This window comes from Halichoerus grypus, chromosome 4, assembly GCF_964656455.1.
Source record: "Halichoerus grypus chromosome 4, mHalGry1.hap1.1, whole genome shotgun sequence".
NCBI classification, from domain to species: Eukaryota; Metazoa; Chordata; class Mammalia; order Carnivora; family Phocidae; genus Halichoerus; species Halichoerus grypus.
This window is the reverse complement of record NC_135715.1, coordinates 148,765,821-148,778,748: the sequence shown is the minus strand read 5'-3', so window position 1 is coordinate 148,778,748 and position 12,928 is coordinate 148,765,821.

Genomic DNA, 12,928 nt, shown 5'->3' with positions numbered 1-12,928 from the left:
TCTCGCTTTAAAATTTTGAGATACAGTGTCTTCTAACAGATCAAAATATACCCTAAATCTCTAGTGTATGGCTTTGTTCTACTCTCCTGCCTGATCACATTATCTCCCTTTCTTTTTTCTTTTTCTTTTTTAAATCCTCTTCTTTCTTTTTTCAAACAACTTCTTATCAATTCCTTTTATAAAATTTTTTATAATTTTCATATTTACAGTCATATACCATCCCTTCATCATATCAGCCCTTATTTTTGTACATATATAAGTTTTTCTTTCTTTAAAATTTTGGGAGGCACTTTCTTCTAACAGACCAAAATACACCCAAAATCTAGTGTGTGGCACTGATCTATGCACCAGCCTGATCATATTTGATCATATTCTGTTTTTTTTTGTTTTGTTCTGTTTTTGTTTGTTTTTATCTTTTTCTTTTTTTTTTTTTCTTTTTCATTTTTCTTTCTTTCCCTTTCTTCTCCCTTGGCTTCAGGTATTTTCTGATTTGTTTAGAGTATATTTTCTGGGGACGTTGTTACCCTGTTAGCATTTTGTTCTCTCATTCATCTATTCTCCTCTGGACAAAATGACAAGATGGAAAAAATTACCTCAACAAAAAGAACAAGAGGTAGTACCAACTGCCAGGGACCTACTCAATATGGACATTAGTACAATGTCAGATCTAGAGTTCAGAATCATGACTTTAAAGATACTAGCTGGGCTTGAAAAAAGCATGGAAGTTATTAGAGAAACCCTTTATGGAGAAATAAAAGAACTAAAATCTAACCAAGTCGAAATCAAAAAGGCTATTAATGAGGTGCAATCAAAGATGGGGGCGCTAACTGCTAGGATAAATGAGGCAGAAGAGAGAATCAGTGAGATAGAAGACCAAATGATGGAAAATAAAGAAGCTGAGAAAAAGAGAGATAAACAACTACTGGATCACGAGGGCAGAATTCGAGAGATAAGCGATACCATAAGACGAAACAACATTAGAATAATTGGGATCCCAGCAGAAGAAGAAAGAGAGAGGGGGCAGAAGGTATATTGGAGCAAATTATAGCAGAGAACTTCCCTAATTTGGGGAAGGAAACAGGCATCAAAATCCAGGAGGCACAGAGAACCCCTCTCAAAATCAATAAAAATAGGTCAACACCCCGACATCTAATAGTAAAACTTAGGAGTCTCAGAGACAGAGAGAAAATCCTGACAGCAGCTCGGGAGAAGAGATCTGTAACCTACAATGGTAGAAACATTAGATTGGCAACAGACCTATCCACAGAGACCTTGCAGGCCAGAAAGGACTGGCATGATATATTCAGAACACTAAACGAGAAAAATATGCAGCCAAGAATACTATATCCAGCTAGGCTGTCATTGAAAATAGAAGGAGAGATAAAAAGCTTAGAGGACAAACAAAAACTAAAGGAATTTGCAAACATGAAACCAGCCCTACAAGAAATATTGAAAGGGGTCCTCTAAGCAAAGAGAGAGCCTAAAAGCAACATAGACCAGAAAGGAACACAGACAATATTCAGTAACAGTCACCTTACAGGCAATACAATGGCACTAAATTCCTATCTTTCAATAGTTACCCTGAATGTAAGTGGGCTAAATGCCCCAATCAAAAGACACAGGCTATCAGATTGGATTAAAAAACAAGACCCATTGATACGCTGTCTGCAAGAGACTCATTTTAGACCCAAAGACACCTCCAGACTGAAAGTGAGGAGGTGGAAAACCATTTATCATCCTAATGGACACCAAAAGAAAGCTGGGGTGGCAATCCTTATATCAGACAAATTAGATTTTAAACCAAAGACTGTAATAAGAGATGAGGAAGGACACTATATCATCCTTAAAGGGTCTATCCAACAAGAAGATTTAACAGTTGTAAATATCTATGCCTCTAACATGGGAGCGGCCAATTATATAAGGCAATTAATAAAAAAAGCAAAGAGACACATTGACAACAATACAGTAATAGTGGGGGACTTTAACACCCCCCTCACTGAAATGGACAGATCATCTAAGCAAAAGATCAACAAGGAAGTAAAGACTTTAAATGACACACTGGACCAAATGGACTTCACAGACATATTCAGAACATTCCATCCCAAAGCAACGGAATACATATTCTCTAGTGCCCATGGAACATTCTCCAGAATCGATCACATCGTAGGTCACAAATCAGGTCTCAACCGGTACCAAAAGATTGGGATCATTCCCTGCCTATTTTCAGACCACAGTGCTTTGAAACTAGAACTCAATCACAAGAGGAAAGTTGGAAAGAACTCAAATACATGGAGGCTAAAGAGCATCCTACTAAAGAATGAATGGGTCAACCAGGAAATTAAAGAAGAATTAAAAAAATTCACGGAAACCAATGAAAATGAAAACATAACTGTTCAAAATCTTTGGGATGCAGCAAAGGCAGTCCTAAGAGGAAAGTATATAGCAATACAAGCCTTTCTCAAGAAACAAGAAAGGTCTCAAGTACACAACCTAACCCTACACCTAAGGGAGCTGGAGAAAGAAGAGCAAATAAAGCCTAAACCCAGCAGGAGAAGAGAAATCATAAATAGCAGAGCAGAAATCAATGAAATAGAAACCAAAAGAACAGTAGAACAGATCAACAAAACTAGGAGCTGGTTCTTTGAAAGATTTAACAAGATTGATAAACCCCTGGCCAGACTTATCAAAAAGAAAAGAGAAATGATCCAAATCAACAAAATCATGAATGAAAGAGGAGAGATCACAACCAACACCAAAGAAATACAAACAATTATAAGAACATATTATGAGCAACTCTATGCCAGCAAATTAGATAACCTGGAAGAAATGGATGCATTCCTAGAGATGTATCAACTACCAAAACTGAACCAGGAAGAAATAGAAAACCTGAACAGACCTATAACCACTAAGGAAATTGAAGCAGTCATCAACAATCTCCCAACAAACAAAAGCCCAGGGCCACATGGCTTCCCATGGGAATTCTACCGAACATTTAAAGAAGAATTAATACCTATTCTTCTGAAACTGTTCCAAAAAATAGAAATGGAAGGAAAACTTCCAAACTCGTTTTATGAGGCCACCATTACCTTGATCCCCAAACCAGACAAAGACCCCATCAAAAAGGAGAATTACAGACCAATATGCTTGATGAACATGGATGCAAAAATTCTCACCAAAATACTAGCCAATAGGATCCAACAGTACATTAAAAGGATTATTCACCACGACCAAGTGGGATTTATCCCTGGGTTGCAAGGTTGGTTCAACATCTGCAAATCAATCAACGTGATACAATACATTAACAAAAGAAAGAACAAGAACCATATGATCCTCTCAATAGATGCAGAAAAAGCATTTGACAAAGTACAGCATCCTTTCTTGATCAAAGCTCTTCAGAGTATAGGGATAGAGGGTACATACCTCAAGATCATAAAAGCCATCTATGAAAAACCTACAGCAAAAATCATTCTCAATGGGGAAAAACTAAGAGCTTTCCCCCTAAGGTCAGGAACACAGCAGGGATGTGCACTATCACCACCTCTATTCAACATAGTATTAGAAGTCCTAGCCACAGCAATCAGACAACAAAAAGAAATCAAAGGCATCCAAATCAGCAAAGAAGAAGTCAAACTCTCACTCTTTGCAGATGATATGATACTTTATGTGGAAAACCCAAAAGACTCCACCCCAAAACTGCTAGACCTCATACAGGAATTCAGTAAAGTGGCAGGATAGAAAATCAATGCACAGAAATCAGTGGCATTCCTATACACCAACAACAAGACAGAAGAAAGAGAAATTAAGGAGTCGATCCCATTTACAATTGCACCCAAAACCGTAAGATACCTAGGAATAAATCTAACCAAAGAGGCAAAGAATCTGTACTCAGAAAACTATAAAATACTCATGAAAGAAATTGAGGAAGACACAAAGAAATGGAAAAACGTTCCATGTTCATGGATTGGAATAACAAATATTGTGAAGATGTCAATGCTACCTAGAGCAGTCTACACATTCAATGCAATCCCTATCAAAATACCATCCACTTTTTTCAAAGAAATGGAACAAATAATCTTAAAATTTGTATGGAACCAGAAAAGACCCTGAATAGCCAGAGGAATGTTGAAAAAGAAAAGCAAAGCTGGTGGCATCACAATTCCGGACTTCAAGCTCTATTACAAAGCTGTCATCATCAAGACAGTATGGTACTGGCACAAAAACAGACACATAGATCAATGGAACAGAATAGAGAGCCCAGAAGTGGACCCTCAACTCTATGGTCAACTAATCTTCGACAAAGCAGGAAAGAATGTCCAATGGAAAAAAGACAGTCTCTTCAACAAATGGTGTTGGGAAAATTGGACAGCCACATGCAGAAGAATGAAACTGGACCATTTCCTTACACCACACAGAAAATAGACTCAAAATGGTTGAAAGACCTCAATGTGAGACAGGAGTTCATCAAAATCCTAAAGGAGAACACAAGCAGCAACTTCTTCAACCTCAGCCGCAGCAACTTCTTCCTAGAAATATCGCCAAAGGCAAGGGGAGCAAGGGCAAAAATGAACTATTGGGACTTCATCAAGATAAAAAGCTTTTGCACAGCAAAAGAAACAGTCAACAAAACCAAAAGACAACCGACAGAAAGGGAGAAGATATTTGCAAATGACATATCAGATAAAATCTGTATTTGGATAGTATCCAAAATCTATAAAGAACTTCTTAAACTGAACACCCAACGAACAAATGATCCAATCAAGAAATGGGCAGAAGACATGAACTGATATTTTTCCAAAGAAGACATCCAAATGGCCAACAGACACATGAAAAAGTGCTCAACATCGCTCGGCATCAGGGAAATCCAAATCAAAACCTCAATGAGATATCACCTCACACCAGTCAGAATGGCTAAAGTTAACAAGTCAGGAAACGACAGATGTTGGTGCGGATGCGGAGAAAGGGGAACCTTCCTACACTGTTGGTGGGAATGCAAGCTGGTATAGCCACTCTGGAAAACAGTATGGAGGTTCCTCAAAATTTTGAAGATAGAGCTACCATCCGATCCAGCAATTGCACTACTGGGTATTTACCCCAAAGATGTAAATGTAGGGATCCGAAGGGGTACATGCACCCCGATGTTTATAGCAGCAATGTCCACAATAGGCAAACTGTGGAAAGAGCCAAGATGTCCATCAACAGATTAATGGATAAAGAAGATGTGGCTAGATTAATGGATAACAGATTAATGGATAAAGAAGACACACACACACACACACACACACACACACACACTGGAATATTATACAGCCATCAAAAGGAATGAAATCTTGCCATTTGCAATGATGTGGATGGAACTGGAGGGTATTATGCTGAGCGAAATAAGTCTATCAGAGAAAGACATGTATCATATGACCTCACTGATATGAGGAATTCTTAATCTCAGGAAACAAACTGAGGGTTGCTGGAGTGGTGGGGGGTGGGAGGAATGGGGTAGCTGGGTGATAGACATTGGGGAGGGTATCTGCTATGGTTAGTGCTGTGAATTGTATAAGACTGTTGAATCACAGACCTGTACCTCTGAAACAAATAATATATTATATGTTAAAAAAAAAAAAGGAAGAAGATAGCAGGAGGGGAAGAATGAAGGGGGGGAATCGGAGGGGGAGACGAACCATGAGAGACTATGGAACTCTGAATAACAAGCTGAGGGTTCTAGAGGGGAGGGGGATGGGGGGATGGGTTAACCTGGTGATGGGTGTTAAGGAGGGCACGTTCTGCATGGAGCACTGGGTGTTATACGCAAACAGTGAATCATGGAACACTACATTAAAAACTAATGATGTAATGTATGGTGATTAACATAACATAAAAAAAAAAAAAAACTGGATCCAGAAAAAAAAAAAAAAAAAAACCTCTTTATATTTGTTAAGGAACTATGCAGCCTAGAGCTTCTCCAGCCTATAGCCTCAATGCCCAAATTCATTGTCCATACATTTTCAACCAGATAACCCAAGAGCTCCAGAACATATTACGAGTGTCTAAGTATTTGGTTCCCAGTGAGGTAGCTTAATATGAGGCTAATATATCTGGATAACTTTGCCATGAACTAGATTTGCTTAAGTGTTACTTTCATTTGTTAGAATATACAATAATTAGGCAGATACCACAGCTTTTTTCTTAGAATGACAAAATGAGGGAATTATCTACAAGTTTCCCTATAGCTCTAATCATCCTTTATTTCACAACCCGTAATCCCCTGTGAGCAAATTCTTTAAAAATCCCATTCTAATTAGTAGGCCCCAACACTTGCATTATTGAAAATCCTACCAAGCTTGCTCTTGAATATTTTTTGGAATGATCTGCTCCAGGTCTGTATGTACTATGAGGCCTAGATATTTTCTGAGATATAAACACAAATGCTTCCTTAGCTAATAGGGAAAATATTTTATGTGATCTAAAACATGAAATGCACCAGAATGATTAAAGGAGTTTTCTTTCTGTATCTGAAGAACATAAGATCAGGCTAAATATTTTTGCTTCATAATAATGTTAGTGATATTTTGTACTTCATTATCTCATTAAAATGTCTCTTCAATGCTTCAAACTATTAATCCTTTTTTTGAGAGTAATTTAAGCAGAAAGTGAAGTTTTATAAACCTTAGGAAAAATAATATAAGGGTCAAACATATGTATAGAAGAAAAATTCACTTTGCTTTTAGTATTTGTTAGATTTTAAAGTGTCAAATGTTGGTTTGGCTACTTATAAAGGGTGAACCAGAAAAAATGTCATCCAGAGTTAGGAAATCTAGAAATGGTTATGTAAATACACACTATTTAAAAAAAACCAAAAAAACAAAAAAACAAAAAACATGATATAAGCCAGGGTTGCTTTAAATTGAGCCAATTTTTTTGACATGTTTTTAATGAAAGAGGACTTCGCTGCCTTAATGGTTATTGCTAAGATAATGAAGTGGAAAGTTTCACATGACGAGTTTGGATTTTGGTGTGATAGTGTTTAGAATAGAGATATATTCACTAAGTTTTCACTAATATAAACAGAGAACAAAGTGCAACAAATGTTCAATTAAGAGGAATTTGATTTTTGAAAGGCTGACAGATAGCAGAATAATGATTAGAATGATTAGAGGAAGCTCTATTTCCAACTTTTTGAGGAACCTCCATACTGTTTTCCAGAGTGGCTGTCCCAGCTTCCATTCCCACCAACAGTGTAGGAGGGTTCCCCTTTCTCCGCATCCCCGCCAACATCTGTCGTTTCCTGACTTGTTAATTTTAGCCATTCTGACTGGTGTGAGGTGGTATCTCATTGAGGTTTTGATTTGGATTTCCCTGATGCCGAGCGATGCTGAGCACTTTTTCATGTGTCTGTTGGCCATTTGGATGTCTTCTTTGGAAAAATATCAGTTCATGTCTTCTGCCCATTTCTTGATTGGATCATCTGTTCATTGGGTGTTCAGTTTAAGAAGTTCTTTATAGATTTTGGATACTAGCCCTTTATCTGATATGTCATTTGCAAATATCTTCTCCCTTTCTGTCGGTTGTCTTTTGGTTTTGTTGACTGTTTCTTTTGCTGTGCAAAAGCTTTTTATCTTGATGAAGTCCCAATAGTTCATTTTTGCCCTTGCTGGAGCGATGGGGGGTGGGAGGGATGGGGAGGCTGGGTGATAGACATTGGGAAGGGTATGTGCTATGGTGAGCGCTGTGAATTGTGCAAGACTGTTGAATCACAGATCTGTACCTCTGAAACAAATAATACATTATATGTTAAAAAAAAAAAAGAAGAAGATCACAGGAGGGGAAGAATGAAGGGGGGGAAGTCGGAGGGGGAGATGAACCATGAGAGACGATGGACTCTGAAAAACAAACTGAGGGTTCTAGAGGGGAGGGGGTGGGAGGATGGGTTAGCCTGGTGATGGGTATTAAAGAGGGCATGTTCTGCATGGAGCACTGGGTGTTATACGCAAACAATGAATCATGGAACACTACATCAAAAACTAATGATGTAATGTATGGTGATTAACATAACATAATAAAAAAAATGATTAGAGGAAGCTGATAAAGTAATTTAAAAGTAATTCCTTTATGTTGTCGTTTACTTTAAAATAATATATGGGGCAAATAAGTTGATAGAAACACAATCAACAGTTCTCAGTGATATGAAATTTGTACATTAATTCACTATTTGTACATTAATTCACTACTGTAGTTTAGAAGTTTGTAAGATGGTATATTGCTGCTATATCTATAACAAAGTTAAGAGATAGTTTCAAATTAACCTAATCTTAGTATTTCTTTAAAACTGACTAAAGCAGTTAGAATTTAATGTCATTTGTTTGAACAGACATTCTTTATTCTTCATAGAGTGACTGGTCATTCAAGTGGTATGATATTTGGGAAGTTGAAAGTTTGTTGGGTCCCAAAAGCCTTTTAAGGCTGTCACAATTCCTGAGGTGCTTGCAGTTATAATTTGGTTGGGTCTAAGTATTGGAGACAGAGGAAATGAGTGTGGGGAAAAACGAACATTTGTTGAACACTGTACTATGCATATCAGTGCTCATAGTGTTGACTATGTTAGCCATGAAGCATTTACACAGTAAAATTTGTTCAGCAATATACTAACACACATGGTTTTCAGATAGTTTAGTAGTCTTCCAGTCCGGTACTAAGATACGGTACTACCACAATACGGTACAAGGTGGTGAAGTTATATCCAAAGGAGCAGTGATTGAGAGGAGAGGAAGGGAATCCCAAAGATATTGCAGAAATTCCTTCCATACCCCTGAGAACGAAGTACTTACTGAATGAGTGAGGCCAGCATTTATGTTAGCATTTCTCGGCATAAGTTCTAATAAACTGTTTATTCTTCCAGAGTAGTCCTTAATAGTTGAATAAATTAGAAAAACAATGAAGTAAACAAGGGCAAATAAGTCTCAGTCCTATAGGACTTCACAGATAATTTAATAAACTAAGAGATAATAATCTCAAAAAGGGATTTACATTTTATTCCAAACTAAACTAATCAATGAAAACCTTTGTCCTATAATATCTCTCTTAGCCAATATTTTATGTACCATACTTTGGGACGTGCTCTCCTACAAGTATTAATAATAAGTGTACTGTATGATACCCAGATTCCTTTTATTTGGCAAAAAAAGAATTCCTGGTATAAAGGCAAAGCTAAAATGGCATGAAATTTTATTTTTGGAGGTATTTCTATAAGGGAATATGGAATCCTTTATAATATTACTTTATTTTTCTCATTTAGACATTTACAGACAAGACTTTGTAGAGCTTTAATTTCATATGAGATGCAAACTCTCAATTATAATTAATTTGCGATAATAAGATTACTGATTTCTATTTGAACTGATTAAATGAAATCTCTTGATTAAGATTATAAACCATAGATTCAAGTATTAGATATAAATGTTTATTCTGATTTGCTCCTAAGAAATTAGTTGCTACTGAGAGAAGAAAAAGTCTTTTTTTTAATAACATACTTGTGACAGTTAAGCAAAACTTGCTAACTGAACTTTGTCACCAATGCTATTAATGTTATTTTTTTGGTATTGACTTGAAGTGACTATAAAATAAAACAATTGAGAGAATTTTACACTGTTGTTATCTTTCCATAATTCATTTTAACTATCTTTTTAAATAAGAAATCAAATTATATAGTTATATATATGTGTGTGTGTGTGTGTGTGTATTGTTAGAAATTTGGTATCCTTACTTATCTATCCATAATATCACACTTTAAAGGTAATAAAATTTTTTTAAAAAGGCATACAGATTGGAAAGGAAGAAATTTACTCTCTATTTGTAGATGACATGATTGTCTATGTCAAAAAATCCCAAGAAATCTACAAAAACAAAAACAACAAACAGTACACAACCTCCTAGAACCAATAAATGAATTTGGGCTAGATTGCAGGATATAAGACCAACACACAAAAATCAATCCATTTCCATATGCTAATACTGCACATGTGTGGAACATTTACAATTGTGCCAATAAAAATGAAATACTTAGGTATTTATATATAGGTATATATAAACATAATAAAATATGTATAGTATCCTTATGCTGACAATTACAAAATACTTACAAAAGTAGTTTTCTAAAAAGCCCTAAATAAACGGAGAGACATATCATATTCATGGTTTGGAATCCTCAACATAGTAAAGATGTCACTTCTCCCAAAATTGATCTATAAGTTCAATACAATTCTTACCAAAATTCTGGCAAGTTTTTTTTTAGATATAGATAAAATTATCTGAAATGTATATGGAAATGTGAAACGCATATGGAAAGGCATACAAACTAGAGTAGTTAAAAACAATTCTGAAAAAAGATAATAAAGTGGGAGAAATCACTCTGATATCACTGAATACTAGTCAGCAAAAAAGAAAACTACTGATCCTTATAACCCCTCAGATGGATTTCAAGGGAATTATGCTGAGTGAAAAAAGTCAGTCTCAAAAGATAACATTATTTATGATTCCACTGATACAGTATTCTTGAAATGTCAATTATAGAAATGGGGAACAGATTAGTGGTCGACAAGGGTCAGAATCAGGGGACGAAGAAAGTGGCTGTGACATTAAAAGCATAGTTGAAGAAATTCTTACGATGGAACCATTCTGTATCTTGACCGTGATGGTGGTCACAGAAATCTACACGTGACAAAATCAGATAGAACTAAATATATACATATACACACAAATGATAGCACATAAAACTACTGAAATCTGAGTAAGTTCAATGGATTGTTTCAATGTTAATTTCCTGGTTGCAAGATGTTACCATGGGGGGGAACTGAGTAAACAGCATTGGGTATCCTCTGAGTTATTTCTTACAATTAAATGTCAGTCTACAATTATCTTAAAAGAAAAGGTTTAAAAAAGTAATAAAAGGTATGGTTAACAGAATGCATTTGTAAAAGATGAGGTCAAGTATGGGTTTATTTTTTGTCTTTATGATTTTAGTTAAAGGGTCCTTGAAGAGAAGATTATATTAAGAAAATATTTTGTATAAAACAAATTCTGTTACGGCAATGAGAAGCTTCATCTGTTTCTAGAATGGACAATGATACATCCTTACCCATTATTAGGATTAGATTAGCTGGAGACGACTTTTTTTTTTTTTAGTCTACTCTAATCTCTCTGATAAATCTGGGCAAACCTAAGTGTTTTATTCATCCATTTACCCTCTACTTCTTAAAGCAGGTGATCTCCACAGGTATCTTACTGTATTTGACTGCTATCATACTAGATTTCATTTTTCATCTCGTTAAAGTTCTGGGAGTGCCTCACTTTCATGTGCTTTGACGGCAATGAGTTTCATGACAGTTATATCGATGGTCTTATTTCATTTATATTCTATTCATGTGATGTACCTTTCTTCTACTGTAGACCAAGCCTGAGTTAGAATAAATTTTGTGTGCTTCCTTTCATTCTTTAGCACAAATTAAACTGGTCTAAAAGAATACCCATATTAGTATTATTTTTTAAGATTTTATTTATTTATTTGAGAGAGGGGGAGAGAGAGGTGGGGGGAGAGAGAGAGAGAGCACGAACATAGCGTGGGGTTAGGGGCAGAGGGAGAGGGAGAAGCAGACCTCCTGCTGAGCAAGGAGCCTGACACAGGGCTCAAGCCCAGGACCCTGAGATCATGACCTGAGCTGAAGGCAGCTGTTTAACCGACTGAGCCACCCAGGTGCCCCAAGAATGCCCACATTATTTTATTTGAAATTTTTACATCTTCAAATACCCCTTAAAATAGAAATATACTTAATTTAAATTGACAAAATTAAAATACATATTTTCCTTTCCAATTACAAAATTATATTAAGAAAATATATATAAGTAAAAATCACTCTTAATCCCCCTAAAAGTTATCTTTACAAATTTTATAATATATATATACATATGTGTATATATATATTTTTCTTTCTCTAGAGAGAATAAAAATTATATTATGCAAATTTTAGCCTACCCTTAAAAATTTAATAATATTATTTAATATTTTCTCATATCGATAAATAGACCACTATAAAATGATTTTCAAAGGTGTAACTAATATGTAAATAGCAACATGTATATAACCGAAATAATTAGAATTTACATGGTATCCAAATTTTCACCACTTTAAGGAGTACTCTAAGGAACACCATTGCTCATACATTTTATTTATGGTGCAGATTGAAGAAAATAATTATTTGGAATATTGTTTTGAATCTTGGTATGTTTTCTTATGCTTTACAAATACTTTAATATTAAGAAAACATTTCAAAATTGTTTTTCATACTAAACAATTGATAACTCTGATTAGAAATACACTAAAGTCACTTTTCTGCTAACTATATTGTCTAGGCCATGGCTAACGCATGAGATTGTGAATAAATGAATGAAGAAAAGCACTCCTCTCTATCTCATTGAGTTCCATACTCTCAGATGGCTAGCCTTTGTCTTTATTCTTTAATTTCCCAACAAGTTTATTGCAACATTCTGGTTCATTACTTAAATTAGCTTTGTCACTATGTATTGAATTTCTTTTCTTCTACAGATTGTCTACTCTACATGTATATGGCTTCCAAAGGCTATTATATTCTTTTAGCTACTAGTTTGGAACCCAAAGCTGATCCTTAAAAATACCTTTGAAAGACAATAAATACAAAACTCTGACTATGAATATGTTTGACCACCAAATGTCTTTTTGATTTCCATGTTTGTCCAACTTTCAGAACATTTTCACATATACAAAGACTACGTAGAAAATAAAATTTCACATTGCAAGCAAATGATTTTAGTATTTAGAAAGATAAATGACTGCAGAACATGTTAATGACATACTTTCATTGGTAAAATATGGCAAGATAATAGCTGCAAATATAAATGTGGGAAGATT